This window comes from Schistocerca piceifrons, chromosome 1 (assembly GCF_021461385.2).
Source record: "Schistocerca piceifrons isolate TAMUIC-IGC-003096 chromosome 1, iqSchPice1.1, whole genome shotgun sequence".
In the NCBI taxonomy this organism is placed as follows: domain Eukaryota; kingdom Metazoa; phylum Arthropoda; class Insecta; order Orthoptera; family Acrididae; genus Schistocerca; species Schistocerca piceifrons.
Genome location: NC_060138.1, coordinates 49,650,409 through 49,665,442, shown reverse-complemented (window position 1 = coordinate 49,665,442; position 15,034 = coordinate 49,650,409).

Below are 15,034 nucleotides of genomic sequence, written 5' to 3'. Positions count from 1 at the left end.
GGCATCTCCATATGGCATGGAGTTGACAGTGTGTGGGTTGACGGTCACAGAAAAGTGGGCGTGGCACATAAACACACGTGGTAGAAAAACGCTCATTAAATGCTCGAAATTTTTTTTTTCAGCAAAAGCCTTTTCAGGGTACTTAAATAAATCCTTAATCTATCGAAATATGATGAGAACAGAAAATTGATTATTTTCGACCTGAAGTTCCAAGTCAATCCAAAGGTGTTCAACCGGGTTGTGACCAGTACTCTTGGCAAGCAGTCATTTTCAAGAACGTTGTTCTCGGTAAACTCTTGCATCACAGATGCAGCTCTATAACACAGTGATTTGTCCCGATTTCACAACCAGTCGGCCAGCCGCGATGGCCGAGCGGTTCTAGGCGCTCCAGTCCGGAACTGCGCGACTGCTACGGTCGCAGGTTCGAATCCTGCCTCGGGCATGGATGTGTGTGATGTCTTTAGGTTAGTTAGGTTTAAGTAGTTCTAAGTTCTAGGGGACTGATGACCTCAGATGTTAAGCCCCATAGTGCTCAGAGCCATTTTGAACCATTTGAACCACAAACAGTCATCGTCTGCCAATGGTTCTTCTACTGTACACAGGACACAGTGCTCTAAAATGTGGTCATATCTTTCTGCAGTTACCGTTTTTTCCGGTGCAGTACTGTTGGTATTCCACACGATGGCGGGTAACGCGATCCACATATTCCCCAAGCGCCATCCCTTCCACTGGAAAATCACCATTATAGCTTGATTCATCACCCAAATCATCACTTTCGGTCGTCCACTCTCCAATGGCGCCACTCTTCACATTACCTCAAGCGTCACGTAGCGCTGCCTACAGAAATCTGTGGCTTAGGAAGAGCTGATCAACCAACGTACCCTCATTCCTTTCCACTCACCATGCACGTGCATTGTGCTACATGGGCTGTTGGTAGCTCTTTAGAACTAACGAGTGTGTTCCCCGCCGCGGTGCTCGACGATCCCTGTCCGCCAATACGTGAGATCTACCTGCTCTTGATTTAGTTCTGTTTGTTCCTTCGCGTTTCTGCTCCATAACCACATCATCAACAGACGAACTGAGTCGCTATAGAAGGCTTGCTATGTCCCTGACTGATTCGTTACTCTGTTCACATCAACTGACTGATCCTCGTTCTGCATGACTCTGTGATCGAACCGTTCTGCTGTTACTTTTCCTCTGCTGCCAACACAATTCTCCCTACCTTACTTTACATTAGTAGATTCGCCTCTCATGACGTCTAGTGGCCAGTTCAGCAGAACATAGCGGTTTTTCGCCACCTTGATGAGACAGTATACTTAGCAAGGCTCAGGATAGTATTCAGTGGAAGTAGTTGATTTCAGAAATCAGGTCTTGATCCGGCGCATCGCCAAGCGCCGGCACGATGATTAAGAACACAACCACAGAGAAGGCTGTGAGATGACGTCAGTCAATAGCGCGCTGACTTGGACGTCACCACGACAGGAGCGGCCTCTAGAAGAAGAGAATATAAGCACCATCTATGGCTGTCCTATCGCCCTCACCCCCACCCTTAAGCACCTTGGCGTCAAGACCGTCGACTCACCTGGACTCCCCGTCTCCAGACAATCCAAGCCAAGGCACGCTCCCGACTCTGTCTCCTCAAGCTCCCTTCCGGCCGTACGTGGGGTCTGGACTCCTCCACCATACTCCACACCAATAAATCCCTCATCCGCCCTATCCTTTGTTATGCCCATCCGGCCTGGATCTCCGCCCCCCTACCTTTTATAAATCCCTTCAAATCCTTGAATGCCATGCTCTCCACCTCGCCTATCACATCTGTCTCCCCTCCCCCACACGGATCCTGTACGATCTCATCCCCTTCCCCCACCTCCTCCTTTCCCTGAAAGGATACAGATCCTGTACACCTCCCGCAAACTCAATCCTCCTCACCCACTTGTCTGGCCCATCCTCTCCCACCCCCACCCGCTGCCGCGCCTGTATTCCCACGTCCCACCCGGTCTCCATCTCTCCACCCTCCTTACCCTCTCCCAACGTGGCTTCTGCCAGCTCCCCCTTCCTGATGATGTCCTCCTCCCCTCCATATAACCCTCCTACCAACTTTGATCCTCCGTCCCTTTTCCTGTGTCTGTTCCTTTGGGCACCCTCCCTCCCTCCTCCCTTTCTCCCCATTCCTCCCCCGGGCCTCCCCTCCCCTGTCCCTCTACTCCTCCTCCCATCTCTGCAGCCATTGGCATCTTTGTTCGGCCCTCTCCACCCTCTCCACCCCCCCCCCCTTCTTCCCCTCTCGGCAGGTCCACGGACTCGAACACGCTACGTGGACTATCGCGCGCCGGAGATCATCGCCATCAGTGTGTGTGACGTCGTTTTGTGTTTTTAGTGTCCGCCGTCACGCTTCTACGTTCACTTGTGCCGTCGGATTCATCAGTGTTATGTGCGCCGTGTCAACGTGTTTTCAGTGTCGTTATCGTCGAGTGTAAACGGCTCCGTGTTTTTGTGTATCTGTGACCACTACTTTTTGCCCATCACTATGTTCATTCTGAATCTCCATTCCATGTTCTGTTATCGTGAACATTATAACTGAAGAGCGGCGTAGCATGCCGCTGACAGCCTACCTGATTGTTCAGGTATTAAAATAACAATAAAGGGAAAAAAAAGCGCAGCTCCTGCCAGCCTCGGCCGCACTGTACTAGATCGGCACTACGACAGCAGTTATTAGTGATCCACATACATTGCTTACGCGCACATTATCTACAGTGGACGACTCTTGACTTATTTGCCTGTCGCCCATCTCTTGTGACATGTTCTTACAGGGTGGCGCACGAAACGTGTTACCATTTTGTTTTTGAATATAAACTTTATTGTCAATAGAATCTGAAACGAACATATACCACAATGAAGAGCCGTCAATGGAGATTCGTTCTAACTCAGCACATGCTCAATATGTTCACCATTTCGTTTCCTAACTTCCTTCAAACGAAGTTAGTAATTACCCTACGGCACATGTCTTCCGTAATTTCACTGCAAGCTTGTATAATAAGTCTTCTGAGCTCCATTAAATCACGTGGACGTTTCGGGAAAAGTTTTTCCTTTAGCTACCCCCAAAAGAAAAAAGTCACATGGATTGTGTTCTGGACTATGGGGGCCAACTTTGTCCGTCATTGAAGCGACCTGGAAACCCGAGTGAAATGATCCGCATGTCGAAATGCTCGTGTAAAAACTCCAACGCAGTGTTTGCAGTATGTGGCCTTGCTCCATCTTTCATGAACCACTGCGTGTTGAAGGGCAAGGCAGTAGCAAGAAGTTGTCTAATAAAGCTACTGGGAAGTATGCTCAAATAACGCTCGCTGTTCACAGTTTCTTCAAAGAAAAAGGGTCCAACAAGTCCGTGACTGGAACTTGCTGCCCACGCTGTAATCCTCGGAGCTTAAAGTTGTCATTGATGAAGCACTTGTGGGTTTTCAGTGGCCCAAAAACGCACATATTCTTTGTTAACCACATCCTCTAAATGAAAATGAGCCTTGTCTGAAAACTAAACGTTGTTGAGAGTTTCTTCCCTATCCTCCACCTACAGGGCAAACAGTAGTCTCTCCTGCTTGTGTTCTTCAGTGAGCTTCTGTGCACAGATCATCTTGTATGTGTACATATGGAGGTCATATTTAAGAATGCGTTGAACGAAGCGTTTGGATATTCCCAGTTGCACTGCTGCCTTTCTACACGATTTCCCGGGACTTCTCTGTACAGCAACCCGTACCGCTTCAGTATTCTCCTGCGAACAAACAGGCTTAGGCCGAGGTCGCTTCGCTTCCAGTGCTGTTCCTTCCTGTACAAATTTATCGTACAACCTGAGAATGACCTTCTTGCAAGGGACCCATCGTGTATTAAACTGCTGTCAAAAACGCCTCTGAGTCACAACAAGGGTTTTCGTTGCATGAAAAAGTAACACAATTGCCGATCGTTGCTGTGTCGTCAGTTTTCCATTGTCAACCAGTGCTGCTTACAAGTCTCCTATCGGCAGTATCGTGAATTACACGTCATTTCGTAACTCATTTGTTTTTCCAAGCTCTGCTGGTACTGCTGTAGAGATGCCAGCGGGATATCTAATGTGCGTCGAAAATTGTGAAAGAAACAATTGGTAACACAATTCGTGCGCCATACTGTATAAATACAAAGTTCAGTATTGTCAATCTTCTCTACTGTAATAAAAACCATTAATGTGATTTGCTTGAATTATTGTACATCATTCCTAGATCGCAGCTGCCCTTAGACACCCCATGCGAGACGAGTGGGCAGGTCTAATGCGTTGCGTTCAGTGAATGTGTTTTTAGAAAGAGGTCCTAGTCGCTGAATCAGTTCGCCTGGTCCCTTTTCAGTACTGAAGACTTTTCTAAGGTATTGATGATATTTTTTCATCTACATTCCTAACGACAACTTTACATTTTATTCACTTTTATCTTGTTTATGCCAGTGTTACAGGGAAGTATTTTCTGTACGTTGCTGTGCTTCTTTTTATCGCTTCTTGTCTTCTCAATATGATACCAGCGTTCGAATATAATACTGTGCGGCTTTCGAGTCGAGTCGAAAATTTCTAGTTCCTAATTCCTGGTGAATGCGATATCTCTAGTAATTTGTATTGCTCCAGATAGACTAACGAGATACTGTTGCCGCAGCACAATTTGTTAAACTTTACTTTTTTGTAATTTCACCGCCCATGTCGTTAGACAGCGGGAGTCGTCAGCTTCTCGTTGTGGCTAACAAGCACTGACTCGTCAGTCCCGGGATGTGAAATTTTCACTGTACTTCTGTATCAGCGGCGAGAGGGACTCATAAACTCATGTGCAATGTTCTTGTGAAATAAAAAATTCAAAGTGTCAATCTTTACTCTCAAAAAGACACGTATGACCTTTATTTCCTTCGTCGCAGGACCTTCTGTTGAATTTTGAGCTTTATTTTTTCCTACATGATGCAAATTATGTTTGAGCACCGGGTAAGGTATTTGACAAACTGTCGAAGTAGCTGTGTTCATATTAGCTGTGAAGGAAGCACGATAATTTTAAGATAAATGCAGGTATGTTGCTCCGGGATTTATAACATCAAGGAGATGCTTTATATCCTATGTGCTTTGAATCTTATAATGCAGAGAGTATCGTTCACTGTGGACATAATCAGTCAGAACCTCTGAAAAATTGTTATGTTAAAATCGCAGATTACAGCGTTCGGACTTGTTAGATGACGCATAAACAGAGCAACGTTGCGATGTATCCTACTTCAGTTTTTGGATTAATTACATCAGTGCACGTAGAAGGCCGTTAAAATTAATTAGCGTCCGTCATAAAAGCAAGATAAACTTTAGGTTGGCATTCATACTCAGTTGTAAATTTTGTAGAGGAAAGCTCAAAAAATTCTTCATTGCATTGTGTACTTTACATTCGCAGTTAACGGCTGATGTGCTACCTTCACTAGATTTCACTTTACATTTACCGAAGTAAGCTTTTAATGTTTTTGAGTAACGGCGAAATTTCCTGTACTTTTTTTTAGCAACCACTGAATGTGGCATGTGCCTAAAAAAATCGCTAGAAACAGCTTAGAGGAAGTGTGTTACGACCAGAGGCACCTATGGATTTTAGTTGAAATATATCACTCGTTTATCTGAATCAGTGTTATCCGTAACTATTCTGACAAACGGACAGGCGCATTTACCGGCGAACGCTTTTAGCCCTGTGGCTACGGCCGGGTTACAGTTTTGTAGCGGCGCCTCAAATTACTGCTAAATGAAATATCGCGTATATAATACTGTTTCATGTTTCCTCTCAAACATATTATGCTGTGCTTCATTTGTGCGCAGTGGCACTGTAATAAATTTCTGGTGTCATCGGGCTTCCGCAGAACAAATAGAAGAGCTCAACCGCTTTGTCATCGACTATATCAAAGCGCGTATACATCCGAGTATTTTTCGAACCGCATTGGGGACATGCATACGAATACTTCATTTCCGTAACATCGAATAAATGTACGGAACGGAGTGCTAGTATAGGTTTAGTACTGGGAATCCTGTGGTAGCCTCCACCGCACCGAGTAAACCTCTAGTATCAAAATCTGTCTGTATCACTCTTCTGTTTAGTAGGTGCGAAAGGACGCAGACGAAAAGACACACAGGCTGCCTTTGAAAAGGTGTACATCTATATCTACATGGCTACTCTGCAGTTCACACTTAAGTGACTGACAGAGGCTACAGCGAAACTTTTTCAGTTACTCTACCGTCCTCGAACAGCACGTGGGGTGAACGAATACTTAAATCTTTCCTTGCGATGTCTTATTTCATTTATCTTTATTACGATGGCCATTATAGATGGGAGCTAAAGAAAGATATTCTCAAATTCGGAAGTGAAATCTGGTGACTGAAATATCGGTGAAACGTTTATGCGGAGTGGGGAACCGCTTTGTATTAATGCTTGCCACCCGTATTCGAATAGCATGTCCGTGACTCTGTCTTTCCTTTCTCACGAAAACACGAAACAAATGGACGGTCTCTGAACGTTTCTGATGTCATGCTTCAGCCCTATCTTACAAGGACCTGATACCACACAGCAGTACTCCAGAAGAGGTCGGATTGCCAGAATGTAGGCAGTCTCTTACTATCAATTACAGTAGCAACAAACAACATTGAGATAACGCCACAGATCAAAGGACTACGAACTTTGTTAAACTTTTAGTTTGACTGTTAAATACAGAATGCTCATGTAAGACGTAAGCGGCGCCACGCGTTAACCAATACCAGGAAATGCAGCTAACATTCACGACATACACTACAGCTACTTTCTCGGACCCTAGCTGGTGAAATACTGGTTTATCGTATATCAGAGCTGTTATTCTAGCATTCAGTATCAGTGTATAGGTGTTGTACTTCCGTGGTTCACTCTCTAGTGGACTAACGATGACCTGCCTCAGAAATTACAATTAGGACTTTGAAGGCTATGGTTCGTACCACACTCTATGAGTCTACGGCAGTGGGTGTATTTCCATCTTATTATAAGAAGGGTAAAAGCAGAGATTTGTGGATAGAAGCAAAGGTGTTGGCTCAGAAAAATGTCTATTAAGTGCGCGTAGAAAATAAAAAAAAAAAAATTAATACTATGAAATTACGTATCAGTTGGGGAGGCATCCAGCAAATCTGTTTTATCTCGATAGGAAACCACGGACTGGTTATTAGTTTGTTCTGGCTACAGGCAAGAAACAGACTGAGGTTTGACTTTGCTGTCGAACTATTTATTGCACAAGTGATATAGTACATAATTTGAAGAGTAAGTCACCTTATTTCAACATATCACCGTTGCTGTTCCTCATATCCGACCAACATTTCTCAACAACAGCGCTAAATGTATTTATTCCTGCCTTCCTTCTATCCTGTGTGATGTGCATCCGAGTTCTGATTCTAAATGAATTCTTTCCATAATGAGATTTTTACTCTGCAGCGGAGTGTTCGCTGATATGAAACTTCCTGGCAGAATACAATTGTGTGCCGAGCCGAGACGCGAACTCGGGACCTTTACCTTTCACGGGCAAATGTTCTACCATCTGAGCTATCCAAGAACGACCCACGCCCCGTCCTCACAGCTTTACTTCTGGCAGTAATTCTCTCCATGTTTGAGCACTCATCCCATCATCCTTCATATCTTGTGACCCGTGTACCTACGCGCATGCTATGGGCAGACCCGAGACTAGTCTCAAAAGGCGACGTTGTACCACTGTAACGTTCGCTAAATTACCTATGAAAAATACTTAAGCATTATAAATTACAAAGAAATATTAAGAGAAAAATCGATGTGTACCTATGTAACTGCACAGTTACTACAATGCTATATGAATTCTTATCCGATTTATGTATTAAACTATAGTGTCCTTGTCGCCACTTTAGAGTCTTGTATCGTAGGAAGCAAGGGAAAGGATGTCGTTATGGGTGGTCAGCATCCTCTTTCTACAACATAAATGAACACGTGAATTAATACGGTCCGTTATTTATAAGATCACGAAGTATTTACTTAACTTGAATAGAGTCCATGTGTTGTGATATAAGCTCATCAGTAATAGTCCTGTTGCAGATACTATCGGTAATCTGGTCGCTGTGCCGTATCGTAACTGGTGATGTGACCTAGCAGACGCCAAATGGAATGTGAGTTAGTGAATCAGTAATAGTGAGTTTGTGAGTGACGCCCTCTGGTCAGCGGCAGTAAGTATTTAGGAAACTAAATAGTTACTGTGTATGGGGTGTTGGCAGCGTGTTGCTTGCGAGTCTGTCTCTGGCTTCGCGCATGTTAGGCATTCTTGATCGAGCGCCTACAATCGATCTTCGCGGTGCATCTTTGCCGACTAGTGTGCTGGTGACAGCTTACTCCAGCACATAAATACTCTATGTTATTAACTTAAAGTCATGTTTTACGACCAGAGACATTTGCTCCAGGTCAAACTTGTAGAAGCAAGAAGAACTACTAATTTGTTTTTGTTTTAACAAAAGAAGGAGTGTACACCACTTTTTCTTGTCATACATTTGGGCCTTTCTTTACCTTTTCTTTTAGCGTAAACATGTAAGTTTCATTATGCTGACGCTGGGTTCATGTAGATCTTACAGTAATGTCTAACTGTATTGTACTTATATCGTGATACTTTATCTGTGATTATAATATTGGTAAATATGATTTTTATTTACTTCTGCATTTTCTTATACTCTGTAAGGAACAGGTTGAGGGTGAACTGTTTGATTTTACGATGGCTGGATAAGTTATGTATTCTTATTTTGACTTGTGTTATACATCGCTAGTCAGAAGTCCCCAGAGATTAGTTTACCGATCATTTCTTTCAGTTATTACGCAGTCTTTAACGCAAGAATTTAGCTGTGTTGATCGGTCAATTACCATTAAACAATGACGTCACCAACTGCATCATTGGCTTGAGTCTTCCGGCCTGACGATTTAATATGGATGACGAACTGAAAAAATACACAGCTGTATATTATAAGCGGTTTAATCAGCACTTACTATTTTCTTATATCTAAAAATATGGTTCTGTTTCATAGTCACTGGAAGTTTCTCCTTCCCTCCACGGTGTAACAGGTATGAGAAAGTTCTTAGGATTCGCATCCTCTTCCTGCCATGGCTTACTGAAGAAACTTTGGTTTAAAACACCTCAGCCAGTAAACAAGAGAGAGAGAGGAAAACTTTATCACTCCTGCGTCTTGTCACACGTGGGCACACCGCCGTTGGTCCACCTCTCTCTGCTGCTGCATAAAGAGAATCTGAAACTATGTTCGCCGTTATGATAGACTCAGGCGGTCCAGGAGTCGTCGCACTATTCGTGTGTATACTCTCTTGGTACAAAAAAACTGATTTCTTGACTCAAGACACCTGACGAGGCAGAGAGGTCCCGTACGACCCAACGAACGATACGTCTGTCCTCTTGTGCGCAGGTTACGTGGGAACCTTAAACCTCTTTCTGGTTCGGTACCTGCCAGGTCATTCCAGTGGACAGCAAACTGAGGGGGCCCGAACTCGATCCCAGCCGGGTCGGATAGTTGCACCATACAGGGACTGTTTGTTGTATCGTCCTTACGTTCATTTCGTCATAACTGAAGGGACCTCGTTTTAAATACGCTGTCGTATCATCTGTCCATTATTGAGATAGCTGAATGGACACAAACTGAAAGCCAATAAATATAAATTTTCAAAAAAAAAAGAAAAAAGCAAAGAACAGAAAAAAAGACACATTGTCTCCTCCACGGTGTTGAACAGACGTGGCAAGCATGGTTCGCGAGCCACTCCTTTCCAGCAGCTGCTTCCTGTTCCAGTTCTACTTGTGCAGTGACGTCACAACCCCGAAACACCCAAACTGGATGACTGTCAGTCATCATGTATCATAAGCTCTGCCACACCAACGCAAACGTCGAAAGAAATACACTACAAAAACGTTGACTTTTATTTTCTAATTGTCTCAAACTCTTATATTTACGTTAACGAGATATTTAACTGTTTACGCCAGGTGTATTTAATTTGGTCTTGACAAGTTCTGCATTTCTATTTCAGTTTGTATTTTAGTGAAATGAAGTTCATGTTCCAACTACTCATCAAACACAGTATTACGTTGAGCAGATTGAATGTACTTTGCTGGAGAAAATGTTTTTCCGTAAATGCATACTGACCTGAAAAGATTTTATTTTGTTTATTAATACCTGTAAATATGTCTTCATTTCCTTGGAAACGTAAATCCAAATTATTTAAATGATTTGTAAAATTTTCGTGAAGTGAAGAGAATTATCATGCAAGATTCCTATCTTTGTTTCGACTTAAGCATTTGTTACGTATAAGACTTGGCGGTTTTGCATCGTAATTTTGTACAAAAGATGCTTCATGAAAAACATTTTTATCAGTATTCTTTCTTTTCAACTTTCTTGAGACATTCTTAACATAAAACTATCCACTGAAATGACCAGAATGAAACCTGGAATTGCAGCCACAGTAAGAAACACAGTAACAATTCGAATGATTGCCCAATATTAGTGAGAATAAATGTGAACAAAACGCCCAGAACAAGCGAACTAACGAAACAATGATGCCTATCCGGAGACCATGAGATCCTGTCCTGTTCCAGTGATGATAACCAACCAACCGAAGGCTGAAGGAAGGCGGTGATGACAGTACCCGACCAGAGCTGGATGGGAAGAGCTCACAGGAGGGGAATACCACCCCAGCCACTCTTTGCCAGTCAAGTCGTTGAGTGTGGCGCTCTGGAACTCATCGAGTCCACACTCGTGTGGCGGTCGTGGTATCTCGATGAACGCGAGCGGCAATACCACGTTAGGATAAACCACTGCTTCATTTGGCCACGAACCTGTCGCCGTCCAATTATAGCAAGTGATGGTAGACTTTTCTCCCTCCAGCATGACGCATGACAAGATCTCCTCATAAGCAACCACCAATCATATGCGTTTACAAAAGTGAAACACACTACGTAAGCTCTCCAAATACAAAGAAAGTAGTTAGCGGTACCACTAAATACTTTGGGCAGTTACGCTGAAATCCTGATCATTTAAATATCCAAGCATGTAGTACATTTGATGCCATTTCGAAATTTGTTGCATACCACCTTCATGCAGTTGTAATTTTTTATGAAGTAATGTAATCTGTCTTCATGTGATATATCTAGTCGCTAACTGATGGGCTGTTTTGAAATTTCCTCCTCAGCAGCAGCGAGAAGACTGGGAAAGTTTTCCATCGACATGTACAGGGTCTTGCAGTGAGGTTAGGTAAGGTTCTAAATGCAAATAGTCTTACAGATGCGTAAAATTCCATATTTTTCATATCCTATCATCCGTGCTTCCTCAACCGCACGATAGCTTACCAAAGTTCTGCATTGCGATTAAAACTGGTTTTAATCTACGGTTCATGGCCAATAAACAGAGGTCAGAGTCCACATCTGGCTCAGGAAATGTCTTACAATTTAAAATCTCTGCCCTACCGTTATTTAATAAATGTAGAACCCTCCGATTTCTCCAGGTTTGCTGCACGTACACTACCTTCTTTTGCCATTCTTAAAACCAGTGTTAGCGATAGTTAGTTTATGTTCTGTGCAAAACTCTACCCGGCGGCTTTATTTATCATTCCTTTCCCACAGTCCATGTTCGGCTACTCTTTTTCCTTCTCTTTCTTTTCCTGCTGTCGAATTCTAGTCCACCGCCACAATATAATTTTCGTCGCTCTTAAGTATCTGAATGATTACTTTTACCTAATGATTTATTTCTTCAATTTCTTCACTATTTGCAGAACTAGTTGGCATATAAACTTGTACTTCTGTCGTGGGTATGTGCATCGTGTTTATCTTGGCTACAATAATACGTTCACTGTGCTGTTCATAATATCTTATCCGCATTCCCGTTTTCTTATTCATTTTCAAACCTACTCCTCCAATATCTCTATTTGATTTTGTACTTGTGGCCCTGTATTCACATCACAGGAAATCTTGTTCCTCCTGCCACCGGACTTTGCTGGATCTAAGATCCATTACCGTTTCTAAATTTTCTAACGTACCTGCCGATTAAGGGAGCTAACACTCCACGCTCCGATCGTAGACTGTTTTATTTCTCATTATGACGACATCTTCTTGAGTAGTCTCCGCTCGCAGATCGGAATGGGGGACTATTTTAGCTCCGGAGTATTTTACCCAAGAAGACGTAGTCATCATATAACCATACGGTAGTGCTGCATATCGACGGGAAAAATTGCGGCTGTTATCTCCGTTTGTTTTCAGCCGTTCGCAGTTCCAGCACAGCAAGGGCATTTTGGTGAAGTTACAAGGCTAGATCAACTGATCATCCTGACTGTTGCTCCTGCAACTATTGGAAAGGCTGCTGCCCCTCTTCAGGGGCAACACATTTTTCTGGTCTCTCAAGAGATACCACTCTGTTGTCGTAGCACCTATGGTACGCCCATCTGTATCGCTGAGACACGTAAACCACTCCACCAACGGCAAAGTACATGATTCGTAGGAGGCATAACACCATAACAATAACGAAAGAAGCCGTTCGAAGGTCTCGTTTTGGAGTGTCCAATTAAGAAAACATTTAATTTGATGTTAGTCTACGGTTATCATTACCGTCCACTCTGTTACAGTTTCATAGTTCATCGTTTAGTGTTCCTTTTACCTCGTAAAGAGGAAAAATAGCTCTCGTGTCGATATCTAGATTTCAGTGGTTCTTAATCGGCCTACTTAGTGACGGATGAAAATATTTTCTGAACACAGATCTTCGCTAACAAACAGCCTACAACGAATGCTTATGTCGAGGGTTATTTTACTATGGAAACGATTGTTTTGTGTTTTGTCGAACGAAACTCAAGAAATGAGAGACGCACGTTTAAACACACGATATACCCCACTATCTTCAGAAAAATGTGGTTGTTACTCGAACATCATTTCCGGCTGGAAAAGAATTTTACGAATGTTCTTGTTAATAACACGCTTCAATAATCTTTTACTTCGTGTACTTAGCAAATTATGTCTTTCGTTACATAACATCGTAAAATGAGAAAGGTATGGTGGGAGGTGAGGCGGGAAGACGTCTCAGCCTCACACATTTACGTCTAGTCCATAAGTTAATGGCTTTATACCTTGAGAGACTACAGCCCTTGAATGAAAACCGTCACGGAGAAATGGCTTACGCACAGTATAAGGGGTACTTTCAGGCTGCATCATTCCACCGCTGTGTGTGAGCTATTACGCGATTTTTTGCCGACTGAAATCGTCTGTCGATTCGGGACTCGAACGCGGATCCATGCTGGGTCCAGCACGCCGCTTCAGTCAGCCAGAAAGTAAGCCGCGAATGTCGATGGCTCGATTGGTTGTACCCGCCAGAGCGCGCTGTCAAGGTGCTATCGATGGTCTCACCCGCTCCGCCTGCTGCCAGGGAGTATAAAGCGCAGGAACGGGACCGGAGAGTTAGAGCGAGTGACAAGGGGGTGAATATCAACAAACGACGGTGGCCGAGTTTTCGGTGGCAGCTTCGTAAACAGTAACCGTGGAGACGAGTCTGTTGCGAGGAAGATAGTTTGCCGAAATCAACAACCACACCTCCGAGCTATCATGAAGAACTTGGGGTTTGTTTCCGTAGCGAGGCTGGCTCAAGGCGACAGTTCACGTCGATAGGGGCGTTCTACGTTGGTCGTCGCCTGGCTGTGTGGTATCCAGGTGCGAGCATTTTCATGTGCGCAAGTGCTTGCGCAGTGTCTGTCACAGCTGTAACATTGTGATGCGTGTCTTACTAAAACGTATGACTGGCAAGGGTTGCATAATTTTAGGATTATTCCAAAATTAATCGATATTCGCTCGTGTAACGATAGCTGTTCGTAATCAACTGATCGTGACCTAGGCTGGTGTGCTTAGCGTGTTGAATATGTCTTTAAAACGACAGTGCGCGTCCGAGATCTTTGGGTATTGTTTGCAGGCAAGAATTGTTGACTGAATTCGTATATCCATAACTGAAATGGACGATTTGGGACGTCAGCTAGTATAATATATGTTAAAAAATGACGAAATTCCTCCAGCTGTGGTAAGGTGTTGGTTTTATTGGCGACTAGTTTCGATGTTGTTACAACGTCGTCTTCAGGTCCATACTTGTGGAGAGCAACCGTACGTGGGTAACACTAGTGGTGAGATAGGCGTGTTCCATGCGGAAGGCAGTCTAACACTAGTAATCAGTAGTGAGATAGGTGTGTTCCATGAGGAAGGCAGATAGTGACTGATATCAGTTACTATCTGCCTTCCGCGTGGAACACACTACTAGTGTTAGACACATACGGTTGCTCTCCACAAGTATGGGCCTGAAGATGATGTTGTAACATCGTCGAAACTAGTCGCCAATAACACCTTAATACAGCTGGAGGAATATCGTCATTTTTTTACATGAATTTTTTGAAGTCATTATGTGGTCACGTTTGTAGCTGTTGATCCAGTTATTTCGTAATCGTTATTGCTTTGGACAATGGGGATGCTAGTAGGACAATTCAGTGTTAATAAGATAGTTAAATGCTCTTGTATTGATCCCCTATTATGGCTCAGCGTTAAAGTTTCTGGAAAAGAACGGCAGATGTCAACAATGTAAAATAAAAGGCCATGGTGTTTAAAAGTCACGACTTTCATGCGCTATATGGTTCGATTAAGATGTATTGTCAATATGTAATCTGGTGAACTGTCTTTTCGTTAAATTCGAAAGCAAGTTAGCTGTTTACAGTCTTAACGCTTTAATGGCTCAAATGGCTCTGAGCACTATGGGACAACATCTGTGGTCTTCAGTCCTCTAGAACTTAGAACTACTTAAACCTAACTAACCTAAGGAAATCACACACTTCCATGCCAGAGGCAGGATTCGATTCTGCGACCGTAGCGGTCGCGCGGTTCCAGACTGAAGCCCCTAGAACCGCTCGGCCACTCCGGCCGGCAAACGCTTTAATGTTTTTTATTATATACTTTTAAGAGTGTAAAGTTTCAGTTTGATTTA